The 20,894-nt window shown below is 33.8% G+C and overlaps 1 protein-coding gene across 8 annotated transcripts in view; it reads left to right on the top strand.

Annotated features, from left to right (window-relative positions):
- LOC106867486 (innexin unc-9) overlaps positions 1 to 20,894 on the top strand; it is a 956,248-nt gene that overhangs the window by 252,981 nt on the left and 682,373 nt on the right. For 5 of the 8 annotated variants that reach the window (XM_089347511.1, XM_089347513.1, XM_089347510.1 and 2 more), the window contains exon 1: positions 20,403 to 20,894. This exon is cut by the window's right edge and continues 1,335 nt beyond it. The exons of the other annotated variants lie outside the window; for them this stretch is intronic. The gene's annotated coding sequence lies outside the window, so the exon portion shown is untranslated. Of the gene's footprint in view, positions 1 to 20,402 lie in introns of those variants that run through there. 8 annotated transcript variants of the gene reach the window in all.

Genomic DNA, 20,894 nt, shown 5'->3' with positions numbered 1-20,894 from the left:
ACTAGCTGTATCATCGATTGCTACCGTTTGTAGATTTTGGACGTCGAATATTGTTATTTCTCTTTTTAAAATTTACTCGTACTCTCCCACCTATCTCTTTCACCTCCCTTATTTAAATCTATCTAAATATGTGTGTATATGCATAAATGTGTTTCTATCTGCCAATGTATTGATTTCTTCCACCTGTATACATCAGTGTACTTATATTAGTAGTTTCTCTGAAAAACTACACTTTCATCTTTCCATATTTTCTCAATATTTCACTAATGTTCTGTTTGAGGCGTCTCTCAACTTTTCCCAAAACAGCAATACCCATGACAGAATTCTAAACTGGTTACTAAAATAATTGATTAATAATGAAGCTACTTGGCAAAAATCCAAACTGTTCAATATTGTAGTCGTCATCGTAAATAGTATATTTCGGGTCAATATTGCAATAATCTTGTTAAAATTTCATTTCAATTTTCCCTTTTAATTTTCAATATAAATTATCGAATAAATTTAATGAAATATTATATGAATTCCGTCTATCATACAGCAGAAGGGGATTTAATAATACTCAATTTAGACGGCAGGAGAAAAAGTAGCGGCATATACAAGTATGTTACAACATAACTGTTTAAATTAATATATATGTAAGTGTGAAAACAATTGTAAAGTTGATTGAGTGAACCTTAGAAAAAGATTGCAACTAATCGATTGTAAATGGCTTCATAGAAAAATGAGACGGGTGCTAAACTAACATTGCTCGTCGAATTATTCTGTCAATCAGAAAAAACAGACAAAAAGCCATAGAAAAATCGTAGATAAACAGTTATATGCATATTCTGTTAAGGGATCAGAATCCGTGTTTTGTTTGGTTTTCTTTTGTTTTCTGAAAATTAGATTTCAGAAAAGTATAATCAATTATCAATGTTATTAGTTTGCTATGAGGTATTTTTATTCCCTGATCAAGGGCCATGACCATTAGTAAATTTAGTCAGAGAGAAAGCCTTTCAATGATCACTAATGTTAAAGATATTCTTAACCTATAACTTATTTTACTTTCGCTCGCTCGCTTCCCTCTCGTTCGTCACCTGTTTTTCTCTCACTACCTCTACTACAACGGTCTTTGCTCCTGAACTGGGGACAGCTGCATACTTTCCCAACTCAGACCATTTCGTACCGTATCTCCCCTCCCAGTCCTATACACGCGCTCAATACGTCCTTACCAGTATAGTAAGTTTCTTAAATCCCTCAACACCCAACTATTTCATGAAAATAATCACTAATAGTTATTCAAGCTTAACATCGATTACATCACTCTCGGTTTATGAGAGGGTCTGTAAATTTCGGGAACACTAACTCGTAGCCGATGTTTAACCTCGCTACTTGGCACACTAATTTGCTTCATGTGTAGCTTTTCAAGTATAGGGATGATAATATAGAGAAAGATAAGAATGAACACAAAGATATGAGAGAATAAGTGGTTGATGAACAATCCTAGAGGCTATATGAATGTGTCAATGTGAGGAGATATATTTTATTAATTTTAAAGTAATGCGGTTTTACCGTCATGTTTGTGGTATCGTATCTATTATATAAACACAAGTCAGAGAGAAAGCCTTTCAATAATCACTAGACCTACTAGAAATAAACGAAATAAATCTTCTTTTAAGCATAATTCAACGTCTTAGAAAAACATAAGATAATAGAAATCTGGGGTTTCCTGTGCATAGGATAAATATTGGATGGTCACGGCTATAACGTCATTGATCATGGACACTAAACAACAATACCAACACTATCTATTAATATGTTGTAAAGATAAATTGGTAATGGTCATGGTATTACAGTGTCTGAAAACAGTACGGCGTAGTCTTGGCTAGAATATTCTGAAGAAAAGTATCCTAGGTCAGGACAGACTTAGAAATCAAATTAATTCGAATATGTCACATAAGTAACTTCTATAACAGTGTTTCTCGGCCTTTTTTCGCATTGTTGGATGTTTATAAACGATATAAAAAATACTGGTGCAATTCGCTTAGACATTTTTTAAAAACTGTTTTAAAGCTTAAAATATTACAAAATCATGTAGGAAAGTGTGGATGATTTTGTTTTATTAATAATGGTTGCCAGTAACACAATTATGAAAGGCACGTTTTTTCCAAGACACTCAAAGATCATTATGAATTTTTTAAAAGCGCAAAAAACTTCTTTTTTTTTAATCCATGGTGCACTTAGGTATCCATTACGGTGGATTGTTCGAGAGCAAACCAATATTATATGCTTTCATTTAACATGCCTAGAAACAGCAGTCAAATTCCAACCAAATCACAAGCAGGAAGAATTTTAGTTCGAAAACCAGCATGTTGGTTAACTCAATGTGTACCTGTCGGTCAAATCATATAAAAACTTTCCCATTTAGATTACGGATGGAAACACTCTGGTTTAACCTAGAGTTAAGCAATAGTAACATCTTCATTCATATCATTCAAAATAATGGCAAATAGATAACATTAGAGATTAGGCAGGCTTCAGTTGGTATATTTATATCTACATATTTAATATCTCTCTCCCTCTGTATAAGTATGTGTGCATATGTGTTCGTATTTACATATGTATATGCATATACATGCATGTATGCATGGGTGCGTATGTGTAATTTTATGTTTATGTATGTTTGTATATATATATGTATATACATACAGTGAGAGAGAAATCGTTATAAAACCGATATAGCCCTTCTAAAATAATGACGCATATACTAAAGCTATAGAACTAGATATGTATGAATAACATTCCAGAGACATGAAGAAGAAAATGCGTCCGTTTCAGAATTTTTGAAGCAAACATTCTTATGTTTAATATTTATTCTTTTAAATATTCGATGCGAAATGATGTCAGAAAGCTACAAACAGAAACAACCAGTAGACACACTTATAAACAGAAGTGGGAAGAGTGAACACTTAGGAACATACTACAATGCTGTATCAAAAACAGAATAGTGTCACTTTTCATTTTTGGGCATTTTGTAGTCCTAACAAAAGACTGCATAAAAGTGTTTTGTTTGAAAAATATATTTAACAAAATGGCTGAACTATAGATGCTGAAGCATAAATATATATACCTAAGCAAACTCTTTTACGTTAGTTATGTTACCATATTTAATGCAGGGTTCATGAAGAAGTTAATTAGAAATAATCATACAAAGAAGAAAGCAACACAATTAGTTATTGAATAGAATTAATTTAATTATTTCAGCAAGTACGGGAGACAACCTTTTTTATGAGAAAAAAATGAGTTGAAACAGAAACTGAAGTAATTATTGCTTTAAATAAAAGTGTGCTGTGCATGTGTTAAGCCCAATTGTCAAATTAATCATATTGAATCATCAGTAAATTATTGCTTTAGATACGAAGAATCTACCCTACTAGCAGATCAATTCTTCTCATAATGAATGCCTGTTAAGACAGTGATGTACAACAAAATATAACTGTATTTTTTATTTGGTTACATTTTGTCATTTATAATTTTAGAATCGAAAATAAACGATTATCTAGAGACAAAATAGCTCAAGTATATGAGGATTATCAGGGCAGCCACTGGAAGCCAGCTTATATAAACACGCACACATATGTATATATATACACACGCACATATATGTATATATACACATATATGTACACACACACACACACACATATATATATATATATATATATATATATATAAATGCATTCATAGAATATTACATTATAATATATAATCCACAGGTAAAATTTCAAAATGGTAAGATTTTTTACACCGACCTAGACAAATCCAAAATTAGTTGGATTAGTCTAACCCAATCAATTTTTGGGGTTTGTCCGGGTCGATATAAAAAATCTCTCCTGCTTAAAGTTTTATCTGATGATGGTGGATTGTATGTAATGATGTAATCTATGAATGCATTAATAAAATTCTACTGCAATAGCTGTCTAAATTGCATTTGGTATTTGTATATCTACTTTATCCTATCAATACTTGATATCTTCAATGTTTTTTACGTCAATATGAGCCCTATGTTATTGTAGCCATTTCTGGCGTCTTCGTGCTGATGTACCTTGTTTTTAAAGATTCCTTATAACAAAATTATATATATGTATATATATAGCAACATATCTACCCAGTAGGTCCCTCAATGGGAAGTACCGAAGATAGATAAACCTACGCAGAATCAAAGCCGTAGCTTTAACTAAAAACAGTCAAAATCAATCACTGAGTGTTTTTACACCTTTTACTATAGGAGAATATTTTTTTTTGTGTCCGCAGTAACTGTTAAAATACATCACAAACCTATGGTAACTAATCTAAAGTTCATTCATTCCTCATCACCGCCAGGCAATAATACTGCTATTTCTAATTCGACCAGGCGGTCCACTAGCGCAACTCAGTCACTTATGTTAAATGATTTTAGTTGATGCTATGGCTTTGAATTTGCCCAGGTTTATCTCTCTTCGGTAGAAGCTGAAGAGCCAGAAACTCGCGTCTGGGGATCCGCAAGAGAGAAACATTGGGTAGTTATGCTGTTTTTACAACTTTTATCACAACAGAGATTTTTTTCTCCATAGTAACTGCAGTGAGTTTGACTTTAGAAGTTAAAATATGGCAGAACCATATTTTATAACAAGCCTAAAGTTCGTTTATATATATAACATATGAAAGACAGAAGATGGAATATACGAGAATATATTTTGTTAATCACAACAATTGTTTCGACACATCTCGCATTGACTCCTCTTGTGGGACACACAAAAACTGGTTCAGGAGTATCCGGTAGTGCAGACGTATTTCGTCGGGTGATAAATAAATAAAAGAGTCTCGTTAAAATGACTGTTTCATTATGCAACTTTCCGTTTTGTAGAGAAAAAAATAGCCAGACGGAGGAAAATTCTTCATATATATATAGAAGATCCAAAAATAAAATTTCAGAAGACAAAAAGAGAAACGAACACTTAATCCAGCGAGAAAACTATTGAAAAAATATATATAACAATGATATTTTTCATGGCTCACTTTATCTTTTAGGCAAGGTCACCTAATATATAAGCAAACTCATGCTCACGAACTTTATAAAACCAACTGTTTTTTGATTGATGATTGTAACTGGCTTCTTTTGTTGCCCTACCTTTGATTTCTCTGTAGTAGCAAACCAAGTATCAGTCAGCAAATAAATGAATAACAAAAAAATCATCTTGCGTATATTGATCGTGTCGAATTTATTATCACATTTTAAAACACTGTAGTTAACACTGTTCAATAGTTCAGCCTCAGATTTTAAGCCATATACGATTGACTAATACATTGACTAATAGTATTTGTAATACGAAGGAATATATAAGCTATAATTTCACAGCCCTTGAAAGGCAGAGAGAATTGGATTTGTCTCAAAAATCTTGTCCGAAGCAGAAAGTATCATATAAAGGGCTCCAAACTCCAAAAGACACAGATAGAATTTCGAGAAGGCTATCAACAGCCTGGATCTTAGAATCCTGGAGAAGTTACAAAAACTATAGGCACTGTAATATTAGATACAATATTAATGAAATAAAAACTAATCTAAATTGATCCATCTGAAAAATTACAAAATTTCATAATTCATTCCTACAAAATAGAGACTTCGCGTAAGAAATATCTATTAACAACATGGTCCATTGAGTATCAGAATAAGATATATCATACTTTATAGAACTTTACTATGATTAATAAAAGCTAAGAATGTTAAAATATGTTTCTTTCTTAACCAGTCTCATTAGATTATCTTTGACATTCTGCTAGACTAAATATTCAATTTTAATATCACTTAGACAGGTCCTGAAATATTTTCGCAGCAAATATATACCATTGACTGTTATGATTATGAAGTACCCACGGACAAAAAGAAAAGACTGGTGTCCTCGTGACGAATAAAGAAATACGTTGATAGTCTGGAAGACAACTGTATATAATGAGCGAAATCTGCCAGCTTAAATTGTAAAAAGTTTCCTATATGGGTCAATGGGAGATAACAGAAAACTGTACCTGTGATTTTCGTATACAACTCAGCTGGGCTAGCATCAAATGACATCCCTCTTTCACAGTAAATCAATAGGTTTAATTATCTGCTGATGGATGTCTTAGTAAGACACGTCAAAATCTGACTTCACTCTGCTTACGCGCGATAGATTAAATAACTAAAGAGAAAAAGAAATACATTTTTGCAATGATGAGATATTCTCCGAAAAATAATAACAGTTCTACCGATGGACTAATACAAGTGAGGAGTAAAAAAAAAACACTAGAAAGGAGATTCCATTTTTTGTTCTATTTCAAATATTTCACTATTTCTATGACGTTCAATATTGCTCATGCTTCGATATTTTATATACATCGCAGATTCAATAGCAATCAATGGCTTCTGCTAATGCAATGGTATTCACTATTTCGACATTAGTCAAATGTTCGATATATATTTTTTTTTTCATTATAATCGAATATTTCAATTACATTCATTTATCTGTGTTACTTCAGCATTTTAATGCTGTTCACCACTTCCAGGCTAGTCTGTAATTCGAACTGATTATTGTTAGAAAAAAATTTCAATGTTTTATATTGCGAAGGGAAAAGGATAGTAATAAATATAATGTTATCTTTAAGTTGATGTATTATCACCAAAATAATAATAAAAATCTTTCCCAACTTAGGCAAAGGCCAGAAAATTGAAGTTGAGAGAATAGTGGATTGTATCTAGTAGATAACTGGTACTTATTTCATCGACTTGAAAGAATTCTACAATCCACCACCCTAAGGATGACAGTAAATTCTAAAATAGATATAGGGCCAGAAAGTTGACTTCGGCAAAATCTGAACACAGCAGGTAAAGAGCCAGAAAAATTATAAATATGAACTAACACTTCTGCCAGTAAACTGCAGTCAGTGATAAAGGTTTCAAATTTTGGCACAAGGACAGCAATGTTGGGGAGGAGGTAAGTCGATTACATCGACTCCAGTACTCATCTCATACTTATTTTATCAACGCCGAAAGGATAAAAAGCGCCGGACTTTCTGCCCGGTGTACTTCCCTCAGTAATAACAGTACTGGTTTCTTTGTCTACACACGTCATTGGTATTTAGATACATAAACATAGTGCTTTAATCTCAGAAAGTAAAAAGGTGACGTTAGATGAATTTGAACATAATAATTATGATCATGAAGAAGGAAAAGTAAACATACTTGAAAAAATACAAAAAAAAAATTATTGGAAATAGTTTAGAAACAGGTAAAAGCAAACCTCCTTAATATTTAAAGAATTGATCAAAAACAGACAGCTTTACAAACTGAAAGTAAGTAGCAGTGACGAAAGCGTTTTAGAAACAAAAATCATTTACAATCAATCAACAGCGGCGTATCCCAATTGAATTGCTAGATTAAAGCTGTAATCTGTATAGAAACGAATAATTCATTCTGGTGCATTTATACTTGCATCGCAAGATCAATGTTAACCTATATGACTTAGTTAAAATAACATTCATAACAAAGTAAATTCACTTCACACACTAGTATGTGCTAATGATAAGTAAATGGAGCAAGACTTAACACTAAACATTTAATACTGTATTTAATTTCATAGTAAGTAACAAAATAATTAATTGAAAATATTGGTTCGGAGCATCGCCACAGACAGCTGGTAAAAGAATATGAGAAAATAATAATTCTTTTTACTGGAAGCACAAGGCCTCAAATTTGGGAGGAATGGTTAAGTCGACTACATCGACCCCAGCGCGTAACTGGTACTTATTTAGTCGACTCCGAAAGGATGAAAGGCAAAGTCGACTTTGAACTCAGAACGTAGCGACGGGGGAAATATCGCTAAGCATTTCGTCCAACGCGCTAACGATTCTGCCAGCTCACCGACTGATAATGATGATGATGATGATGATGATAATGATAATAATAATAATAATAATAATAATAATAATAATAATAATAATAATAATAATAATGACAACGATGATGACAATGAACGTAAAGACGGACGAAATACCGCTAAGCATTTTGCCCAGTGTGCTAACGATTCTGTCACATAAACTGAAATAATAGCTAAAAGAAATTTATGGGAAATCTAAATACGGACGTTGAATGACAGAGCGACAATTCCGATCTGAGTTTTAAATTAGTTTAAAGACTTAATGAAACCCGAAATTTAAAAAAAACATGTAAGGATTAAATGATTCCTGTTCAGAAACTTGCAAATACATTTAGATAAGTTTTGCGATCACAACCTATCGTGATTGATAAAACTTGTTTTAAAGAATACTTGATAGTAATTAGAAAAACTACACTATTTAGATACTTTACTACCAATTCTAAATGTCAAGCATCCGTTCGACACTTGATAAATCGCAACTTGCAAAGAACATGTTTATCTATTGTGAGTTTATTTTACATTTAGTAGGACTTTTGCTTAGCACTACAGAGTTTAGTCACAAAGTCACAAAGTTCGGACGCTGCAAGATAAAGCAGAAAAGAAGTGTAATTATTCAAGAAATGTGTTTCAGACATTTAACAACTTGGGGTCAATTTATATATATATATATATATATATATATATATATATAGTTGAAATTTACAGAAAAACAAAAGACGAAGACAGATGTATAAACAACTAGCAGGTATATTGGTTTGACGTTCGGGAAGGTGAGAAAGTCTTTTACGTTTCGAGCCTACGCTCTTCAACACGAGGAAATAAACGGAGAGAATAAAACAAAAAAACTTTTGGAGTTGGCGGTCAATCATGGCAACTGGCTGGACAAAGGTAGTTAGACAGGAGAGTTAGGACGAAGGGGAGATAATAAAGTATTGATGATCCGAAAACGAAGGTGCGCGCGCGTGTATCTGTGAGAGTGTGTGTGCGTGTTAATAGGGGCCGGTGACTTTCACGTGTGGTGTGTGCATGTGTGTGTGCCTCTGTTATGTGGATGATGGTGTGGGTGCTGGGAAGTGGTCAGTGCTAGTGTGTGCGGGTGGTGTGATGTGGTGTAGTGGTGTGTGGTGTGGTGGTGTTAGGGTGTGGGAACGTGAGGGTGGGTGTGAGTTTGAGTGAGAATATGGGGGTAGGGGTGGGGTATGTGGGAGTGAGATGTGTGGGGGTAGGGTTGATGGAGGGGGTATCGATGAAGGGAGGAGGTGGGTCGGAGTGAAAAGAGGAAGTAGGTGTCAGAACAAGAGGAGAGGTAGGAAGGAGTGAAGAGAGGAAGTAGGTGTCAGATGAAGAGAGGAGAGGTGGGGAGTCAGATGAAGAGGTGAGGGGAGTTGAGCCCATGTGGCGCATGTATTTATGGATTATTCTCACTCTCTTTATATATGAATGTGTTTGTGTGTTCGTGCATGTATATGTATATATACATATGTATATACATAAATGCATACATATACATACACTCGCAATGACAGTCTCACAAACATACGCATACATAATGCATAGCCATACAAACACACACACACACACATAAATAGATAGATAGATAGATAGATAGATAGATAGATAGATAGATAGATAGATAGATAGATAGATAGATCACTACTTTTCCAGAAACACCACCACAATTATTTATTTGGTTCTCTTTCAATACATTGTACTGCGAGACATGTAACATATTCCAATTTGCTATTAATATTCTTTCTCTCTTTGTTTAGTCATTGATCATTTAAAAGTATGAAAATGGGGCTATGTAATGTCCATAATATCATTCCTTTTGTAAGTCAAGTGAATTTACTAGAATCACGAAACTCAGTACCATATAAAGAGTGTTGACTTGCCGAAAGCTTACCTCTATTCGGTTGCCACTACATATTATCCTATACATTCTTATAGCCCAACCATCTTCTACATCAATGTCATAATTGATATCTAGATATAATTTTGTTCAGATATTTATGGTATCTGTTCCCAAATAAATCCTACATGGACATGATTGATTTCATTTATACCAGAACCAAAAGATATCGTGTATATTTTTCCCAATAACTATATACTCTGCTAAACACTGCAATAACGTTGCGCAAAATAACGTTGACCTAATTTGAAGGGGTACATATCTAAGTATATTTCCAATATAGTACAACAATTATGATTTTGTCAGCAGATTGCATTCATGGTTGTTGTCAGTGTTTTGAAATGTTTCCAATTTCTATATATAAACTATAAGTTCTTGTAAGTAGTTCTAGAAAACGTCATAAGACAAATAATTCTCCACTTTATGAACCTTACATGAATATTCCCATTACAATGCAAATATATTTATTCAAATCTGAAAATTAATTACACAGCAGAACCAATAAAAATGAAAGTTAGAGATTTGCTACGGAGTGCATACAATGTAGTGTCTTTATAGAAGCATATTAATTGTGGTAGAAGTGATGATGTCGAAGATGATGATGACGGTTTTGTTGAGAATGGTTGTGATATTGGTGGAGTTGCAAATTTGACTGTCAAAATGGTGTTTAGGTAATCTTTATGATGATAAAGGTGGTGGTGGGGGGTTAGTATTGTTGCTGTTTAGTTTAAGTCAGTATAGTTGAGGTTTCAAGTGTATATAGCGTGCCAGTAAATCGGAGGTTGTGCGTAGATAAACGATTCATAAGTTGATTAATTATGACAGTAGAACTCATCCGATTGTATTCTTATGGGGGTCACATTTGTGCTATTTAGAAGATAACTGATCGAGACTAAATTATTTTCCGAGTTGGGAAACAAAGTCGTGAGGTGTAATTTTGACAAAGATCTCTATCTGAGATTGCAATAAAAAATCACCAGTGACTGCGAGCTCTTAGTTCTCGTGTACTGACTTGGATGGTTTGAATTTTGTTTTTCAGATATGGAGAAGTTATATTACAAGACTTGAAATGCACAAAATTATTGATCTGTTGAACACCTGAAATGGGCTTCTAACTATAAAAAACAAGATTAGATATTGACCCACAAAGGCTTTTAAACTTGTTTCTGTTGTTTTTGTTCGTGTAACGATGCAAGCCGAATGTGAAGTGTAGTTGCAAGGACGGGAAGTTTAGTTGCATAGAATGGTCATGGTTAAGACCAGAAGCGAGAAAGTCCCAGTATTCAGAAGGATTGGCATTCGAATGTGAGTTACGACAAACGCTTCTCTCCGCAATGCAAGAAAGATATCTGACATCAAGTTTGAAATCCAAGCGAAAATAGTAGAATGGATTCCATGTGGTGGGTAGCCTGGCTGTAGACCTCTTCAAGAGCAAGAGGCCTCGGTGATATGGCATATCAAATAAGTATCCGATAAATCTTATTACAGAAAGTGCACTGATGAATGAATTTAGAAAAGAGATTGGGGTAGAGAGATCGTAAGATTTTAAATAGGTTGATTTCTATCACGTTTGAAATTATGGAAGCTTGAATACGAGGGCGAACCACGACAGAGAGACTGTCATTCTTGGAGATAGGATACAACGTTGCATACTCTCAGAAACTGAAATAGCATTTTGTTCAGAGAGAGCTACAAACAGGCGCAGACAGAGAGAATAAATGGGATTGGCGAGGATGAAATCTAGATCTGAACTTCGCCGGTCCGATATTGTTGGATTATTGACGAACTATTAAAGTGTATGCGTTTTCTTTCTTCTTTTTTTTCCCTGAGAATAACGTTTAATTTCAGTTAATGTTTACAGATTAATTACAAAATCCCAATAATATGGAAATAGAAATCTCTCGGTGAGCCAAATTGACGATTTATTCTCAATTCTCGTTTGTCTGTTTTCAATTTTAATTTCACTTACATCGCTGCAGCTTTAATAAAGCCATAAAAATCATATCATATCACTTTCCAGTCTCATATAAAATCAGATACAACATCAGATAATTGTGTGTATAAAGTAACACATAACCAACTGAGTCGGGGATAGGGATTTGTTTTACTTTGTTTCTGGTTTTACATGCCGAACATAGACAAGATTCTCAACTCCCAAATGTTTAATCAACGTGGCAGTAAATATGTTCAATAAAATGTGCAAAGGTAAAATGTTATTCTATCCTAGATTAAAGGCACAATACCTCAGTGTTAATATGTGAGGATCGCCAGCACTTGAATTTTAAAAGTAGTATGTACATTGAGGGCCCGGTGAAATAGATAATACTATTTTTATTTTCGGTGTTGCTTTTGTTTACCCTCAAGCCAGCCCTATTTTCAAAAGCTCAGTAACTATGACGATTTTGTGATACAGTGAATGCAAGGCTATGACATCTAATATGTCATTTCCTCATGTCGAGGTTAGACAGTTATTCTGAGAAGCAATGGTGTATTTTTTCTAGAAAGCTGACCACATGGCAATACAATCTTCTGCTGACCTTCTATTTTGTATCTGCTTCTTGTACGAAAACCAGAGGTAACCAGCAGTTAAGTTGACTCAGGAACTTAGTTAAAGGTCTCAAAACACACGCACGACTCGCGTACGCACAAGCAGACTTCACTCAACACATATGGACACATGCACACACACAGACGCATACACATGCATACATAGGGTGGCATATAATATATATATGTATAGTGATACACACACAAACGGACAAACATTAATGCATTCACACACACACACACACTCACACACAGATAAAATGAAATTTGTCAGGAGTAAGAAGATGAATTCAAGCTGAGTGGAAAGCTGCTCCGTTGTAGGGCTACCCATTCACAGCTGAGTAAACTGGAACAAGGTGAAATGAATGTTTTGCTCAAGAACACAACACACCGCTCAGTCCGGCAATCGAACTAACGATATTATGATCGTGTGTGGAACACCCTAAACATTAGGTCATGCGCCTTCACATTGCAGTATATAGGGTATGCAAAGTACGGGTGAATAATCAACCCTAACTCTTTCCCCCATTACTCCGCCAAAAAAAAGGGGTGGGGGCCTTGTGACTAGGCGAGAAAATCAATAATTCAATACGTTATGCTGCTCTTTATTGCGCATACTTATGTTTGTCCCACTTGCTAACAGTGTAAACAATTTAAAGATAGAAATATTTCACATCGTAGGCCGCGGTTATTTTAGGTTTATTTTCTACATCTTATGTTTCTTTTTTATTCATTTCTTATGCTTTGTCTATATTACAAAGACTGCTGTCTTCATCTATTAGGAGTGTGTTGTATACTGAATGAACGGGAAACCATGATAGATTAGAAACAATTAAATAATATAGAAAGTATTAAATAAGTGCTAACATATGCTGCAGGCATATGTTGACTCTTTCGTTTTGTATCTATATATTTACAAACAGTGATGTCTATATCTTCTTCACCATATATGCACACACACACAAACATAGACACACACACATATATATACATCTCTATCTCTCTCTCTCTTTCTCTTTCTCTCTCTCTCTAAATATATATATATACATATATATATTTATATATATGCACAAATACATATATGCACACATATATATATGTATGTATATACACACATACAGGTACATGAACATATATGTACATATGTATATCTATAACATACATGTACATATGTATATATATAGTAGTTCTTTGACTGCTATTTCTGAATTTTTCAGTATGTTGGAGAAGCAACTCAATTGCTAATCCCTGTATATTTATGATGATAAATAGTTCTACCGATAAAGGTTTTTTCATACTGAACTACTTGGCAAAATTGTTAATTATTAATTCTATTATTAATTGACGATTCTCTGCCCTTATTCTTGTATATATATATATATATATATATATATACATTCATACATTTACATAGATGTACATATATATATATATATATATATATACATTCTTACACACATATACATAAATGTAGAAATATGTGTGTGTGCATGTGTGTGTGTATGTGCGTGTGCGCGTGCATATGTCTGTCTGTCTGTCTGTATTTCAACATGTTTTTAAATCTGTATTACTCTATTGCTCATACTACTCATACTCTATGCATTACTACATCTAACACAAATACAATTAATAGCACCTACAAATGTGACCCGCTGTCATGATATACTATCTCCTGCTACTTTGATTTCTACTACTACAGGCATTATGCCTAGCCACCCATCAACTGAATATCCCCATAAAACCCACGCGATTCTTACGACGGTCTCTCTCATCCTCATACTGTATCTCCTCTCCTACTGAATATTGCCCAGTATTTCTTCCTCCTCAGAACTGCAACGTTCAAGATATTCAAGATACCCCTTTCCCCCACGTCACATTTGTTTTATTTAACCTTAACGTGTATTAATTAAGGCAAAAAAAAAAATCTAGCCCTCTTATTTCTTTCACTACTAAGGTTTAAAATGCCGTAGCCACGTTTATAATTCCACGGAGTACCAAAAGATAAATATGAATACGCACATAAATATTATTGTGCGGGTATTTTAATGTATCCACCTACACATTATGATATTCTTTCTCATTTTTAAAATTCAGTTTTGAAACGAGTTATTAAGCCTTAAATTTCGATAAATATTCAATAGCAGGAGTAAAAGATGGTATGATATACGTGAGTCACATTGTAAGTGGCACCTATTCATTCGATCTAAGATCGGTTGCAGTATTGTAGTCTGACTATCATTTCGTTATGAATGAATTATACTGAATTACAAATAAATTTCTTATTTCGTTGTAAATCCAATAACTATCTCATCGTTAATTAGTTAACTAAACCCCTTAATTTAGTATTAGTAAATTGTTTCATTAAGAAGCTAGCGATTGTTGTCAAAGCTGCAGACTGCGGATAATATTTCAGACAGTGCTGATAACATATAAACTAGTCAACCCCCTTTCACGTGTTAAACCCTAATTTCTCTCTTGGATCGAAATCGGCAACAACCTGTAGTAAATAATCCTTACATAGACTGGTTTACTTTCCTATTCTCATCTCATCTTTTATATCTTCTTCCCACACGCTCTCTCTCTCTCTCTCTCTCTCTCTCTCTCTCTCTCTCTCTCTCTCTCTCTCCTCTTCTCTGTCTTTCTACTTCTCCCACTGAATCTGTATTTTCGTTTTACATAATTGACTCCTGAATTGTATTGATCCGTTTTCCTCTTCCCTCTATTATTTCCTTACATATTTTCCAAGTCTGCTTCTATCCGTATTTGTCATTTTCTCCCCCCCCCCCCCACTTCTTTCCTTTTACTTCCTTCCTTCCATGTCTTCCTCTGTCCTCTCTCCTACCCCTTATTTCCGTATTGATGTTTATTTTAGAAAAATCTAAATCTATCTTTTACTATGCACCTTATTATAAATATTTTTTGAATGCGTCCGAAATACTCCCTACTTCTAGCATCTTTAAACGTGTGTGCGTATGTATATATATATATATATATATATATATATATACATGCACAAACATACATTTATGTTACCGTATTTTATTCCCCTCTCCTCGTGGGAAGCTTTCACGGTTGATCGACTGACTCCCTAGGCTTGTAAATACAGCTAGCGTCGTTCATATAAAGGCCCTGTTTACCTGATTGAAACCTCCTCTCTTCAATGCGTGCAATTGATGTTTTACTGTTGCCGTTCTTAACACGATTTATGCTACTAGTACAGTAGATGCTGCTGGCAGTAGGAGACCAGAAATACTATTACTCTGAACTCTACTATAGCTAACTACTACAACTGCAACTACACTTGCTGCTGCTTCTCCCATCGTGACTGCTACTGCTGCTGCTGCTGCTGTTGCTATTTATCTTTGCTGTTGCCGCTGCCGCTGCTGCTGCCGCTCCATCATCACCACCGAAATCTCCGGTGTCTGTCTGTCTGCCTACCTGTCTGCCTGTCTGTCTGCCTACCTGCTTGCCTGAGTACGTGTGGAAACGAATGATAAAATAAGAAAAAGAAGGAAAGGAAGAGAAAAGAGAATGATACAATACAAGGAGCTAGAAGAAGGAAATGAAAAGGCACTTACTAATCATACGAAAAAAACAATCTATTTATAAATATATACTTTTAAATGGACTTTAAAAGCACTAACGATAACAACAGGAGTAAGAAAAATGTCGCTTCTTATTAAGAACTCTCCTTTGTCACATTGCAGGACTATATGCCAACCTATATATCGTATGACGACAAAAACGCAACCGTCCGTGTAAACACAAGTATGTCTCTATGCAAGTGAAGCCGCCGTTGTTTTACATTTCGCCACCTAGCAATCTCCAAAAAATACCACCGCTTGCACCATCTAGGCTACAACACTTACTTTAAGAATTTCCACTGCCACCAATGTCGTCATTATGTCACAAATACTGTTCAACACCCCCAATATCAAATATTCTGGTCGACACATTAAGAAGAAAACAAATTATTACATGCTACTATCTTTAGCTGGAATAACTACCAATTAATCTGGAGGAAAGTAAACACTTTGTTCTAACTTCCGTGATAACTACAATAACAAATAGGAAAAAAAAAAAAAAAATTGATGTTAATGAAGACGTCTGTGAAATCCACAACAAAAACTGATACTGCCACTTCTGTTATTACCACCTTTTCATTATCAGGAATATTAAATGCCACTGTAGAACCAAATGCAATAAGAATAGTAACATGTATGAACAATATAAAAGAAAAATTATAAATTCACTAACACAAGCAGTCCATAAAATAATATTTATTCCAGCAGCAATGCCTGTTCACCAGCGTGAAGTAACATAGCATATATACACTAACGATAGCAGCAACATCGAATATAGGTATTTTTCAACTACAGCTGCACCAGTAAAAACTATGATAAATACGCTAACATGATTTTCACTAGCACAAATGACAAAATCGTTTCCCCCTCAATAATTCTATCGCATCACTTTGTTTGACAGCACCGAAATAATGGTACTCCTCTAACAAGCCTTTTCTCTCAGTCCCTGCAACAAGTTACTGCTCCTAGCAAGCGAAATCTCATATCAGTGTACCGAGACGACCCATTCTTGTCATAACTGATCCGGTTTAATAAACTCTTTTATTTATTTATTTTTTAACGCATCAATAAGCATCAATTGCATCGCAGTTTTTTTCGTTCTTTCTCCTTTTACTTTTTCTGTTTTCTTTTTTTTTTTTTTCTTTTTTATGACAATAGCGTCGCTTTAAATCAAAGCAAATTCAATTATCTTGTTCTCCAGTCTCTGTAAAACAGAGCGGAAGGAATACTCAATGGAAGCAATACAAACCAATATCTACACAAATTGATAAAATAGCAAGTGAAGAATTTTTCTCAAGAGGTGTATCTTCATTAGAAACATTGTGCCACTAATAGCGAAACCCCTAAATATCAGCAACGACTCCAGTAGCAGCAGCAGCAGCAGCTCAGCACAACGACCATAAAGCAATCTCCCTTTACCAAGATATAACATCTCCATTAATTAATAACATTATTAGGATTATTACCTCTCTATTCTATTGCGTGAATTCTGGCTCGTGATCTACGCCTCTGACGATACCCGAATAACAACCCTTAAAACACCTTGCCATTCCACCAGGAAAATCAACCAGGCAGCCATCGATTTTGGGGTAGACTTAAGTCAAGCTCCGAGTGTTCTCTCTCTCTCTCTCCCCTCTCCCTCTCTGTTGTCCTTCTCTTCTTTCTCTCTCTTCCTTCTCTTCTGTCTCTCTTTCTCTCTTTTTCTTATCATCATAAACGAGAACTTCACCACCACTGAACTACTACAACTACTACCACCGAACTACTACTACTACTACTACTACTACTACTACTACTACTACTACTACTACTATTACTACTACTACTACTACTACTACTACTACTACTGTGTTTTGTTGTTTTTATCACCGAAATTGGATCTAAATTAAAAATTTGATATTTAACCAGTGCAACTCCACCAAGAACAACAATTACAGGGGAAGCCATCGGTTCTACAACGACAACTCGTGTTTTCTAGCAGCATTTCTCTCCCTGTTGTTTTTATTTATTTATTTATTTTTAATTATTATTGTTATTATTATTACCTTTGAGCTGCTATCTCGTCACTTCGGATACAAAATAATTTTCATTACTTGCCTTAAACATAAAGGAGAAAAAAACCCTCAAAAACCACCAAAGGTGCCCCTAAATTTACATTGGTCCTATATTATTTTATTTATTTATCTTTCGCATTCAACGCCGAAATTTAAAGAGATGAATTATTAAGTTCAGAATTCTTTTCGATACAATGTGGAATACAAATGGAGAATATTCAAAACATATTTATACATATAAATGTCCTATACGCAAGAAAAAAAAGATCTTGTATATATAATAAATAATGAAATATATACTTGTCCGTATCAGGAATTACCACGAGGATTTTATTGAAATTTTATAGGATTTTAAAGGAGCTGCACAGGAGGAATACTACCCCAAGGAATTTCTTGGTAACTTTTATCGGAGATTGTCTAAAATTAACCGAAGGCAGATTTTCGAATATTTTGGAGTAAAAAAAAAAATACTTTAATGTAGATTTTTTATAATCAGTCACAAAAAGTATATATATATATATATATATATATATATATATATATATATATATATATATATATATAAATATATATATATATGTGTGTGTGATTGCATATGTATATATATATATATATCACGAAAATTTTCAATTACTTTAATAGTAATACATGTTTTCTTATCGTTTTTTAACATATCGCATAAATACGATCATATATAAATACATTAAAAAAAGTGCAACCAAATCATCAAAACTGACAGAATAGTATTTCTCTTACTACATTCTGTTTTATTCTCTTCATATTCACATACTCATACCTTGATAATTTCTTAAACACGTTATGCCTACACATTCAATACAATAGAAATCTTCAATTTTCACTACTTTCTCATTCGCACATTTTCTTCCCAAATACATCTCACACATTTTTCTATGTAAAGAAACTGCTCTTACACACGCACACAAAGTAACACTGATATGTTTAGCTGCCATGAAGTGTTCTCCCTGAGTGGTATTACTGATCACTAGTTGATCTATTAGTGGGAATGATTTTTTTGTTGGGAGAAGTAAATGAGCAGCTGCAACATTATGGTGAATGCACACGTATCTCAATGTGTGTGCCTAACTCTATGCATATCTACTAATTAAGCGGTACACATTTTTATGCAGTCACGCAAAATTCTTGGCATGTGAATACATGTGTCTATGCATATTGGCCTCAAGTAATATTTGTATATATCAGAATACAAAGCATAACGAAAAGGGAGTAACTGCAAAATGAGTCAGAACAAGAAAATAAAGTGAGTTGTGAGAATATATGTACGTGCGCTACTGAGAGATATTCGGCAGAACCATAAAAAAGAGAGAAAAAGTGTTGTAGTCATAGAAAATTTGGCACTGGGCAGTAACAAAAGAGGCAGGGCACTACAGAAAAGGAAAGTCGACTAGCAAATGTAAAGGAGAAAGGGTGAAGTGAAAGACGGGAAAGGGTGGGAGGGAGAGTGACTGTGAGAGAGGTAAAACCTGAGGAGGGAGGATATTTTCTGAATATTTGGAAAATGAGGCAAATCTGAACAGTAACCTTCGGTATTGGTTGGTCAGCCGTTTGCATTCCACTCTGACTGTTCGGTCAATTATACATTCGCGCTTCCTCCTCCGGCTTGTCAACTTATCTACCACAACTGGTTCACCCTTTCATATTTCTCCTTTGATGCCTCACTCATCAGCAGCGAATAGGAAGAGATATTTTGGATAAAAAAATAAACAAATATAAATACACAAGCACATACATATACAACTACATTCTTATACATACATACATATATATATATATATATATATATATATATATATATATATATATATATATATATATATATATATATATATACACATATATGTGTGTATGTGTAAAAATAAACTCATATGGGAAACCGCTCAACTTTGGCGACTGTATAGGAATATTTTAAAATCCCTCCTTCTATACAGTATAAAGTGACCTTTAACAATTTTTTTAATTATTCGTGCACAAATTTTTTAACTTTTCATAACCGTGTGTTCCACGTTGGATATCAAGTTCATACCCAGACATCTGTTGATACTACAAGTCTTGAAACATATTCCCAAAAGTTCATGCCGCACCAAGGATATTTAATAAGAAAAACAAACCCGCGGAGTTAAAACAATTAGCATTGCATTATTGGAAGTACCGGCTCAACGAGAGACGTTTCATGTTGGATTATTTTCAATACCTGATATTCCTTTTATCATTAGGGATCAGTATTTGATATTACACACACAGACACACACACGCACACACACAAATATATATATATATATATATATATATATATATATATATATATATATATATATATATATATATATATATATATATATATATATATATATAATTTCTTTATAAATAACTTCGCCATTAGTTCTATATTTTAATCAATAAAGATCGATATAAGCATACAGGTTTAGAAGCCTCACGGATGACAGGAACGAAGCAATTTTTCATCTCACAAGGAAACAAATATATTTATTAATTCTACTGTTTAAAGTCATTATATTGAGATATAACAATTACATTTTGTAACTAGGATTATCACTGATAGATATACTTATCTAAGTTATCTATTTCTATTTTATCGATATCTTTTATATCCGGGCATATATATATATATATATATATATATATATACCGAATATATTTCAAAGATATAGAAAGATTGTATGCGTGTATATATACACATGCAATTTCTTTTGTAATGGTGTTTTCTGGAGGCTGGTTCAGTTGCATACTGCCAGGTATATACGTAGTTTGAGAAGGAAGTGAACCCTTACACCAACCGGAAATTCGTTTGAACTTCAGTTGAACATTAATAATA

Source organism: Octopus bimaculoides, chromosome 2, assembly GCF_046866305.1.
Source record: "Octopus bimaculoides isolate indiv1 chromosome 2, ASM4686630v1, whole genome shotgun sequence".
NCBI classification, from domain to species: Eukaryota; Metazoa; Mollusca; class Cephalopoda; order Octopoda; family Octopodidae; genus Octopus; species Octopus bimaculoides.
This window is presented reverse-complemented; position numbering and strand designations above follow the sequence as displayed.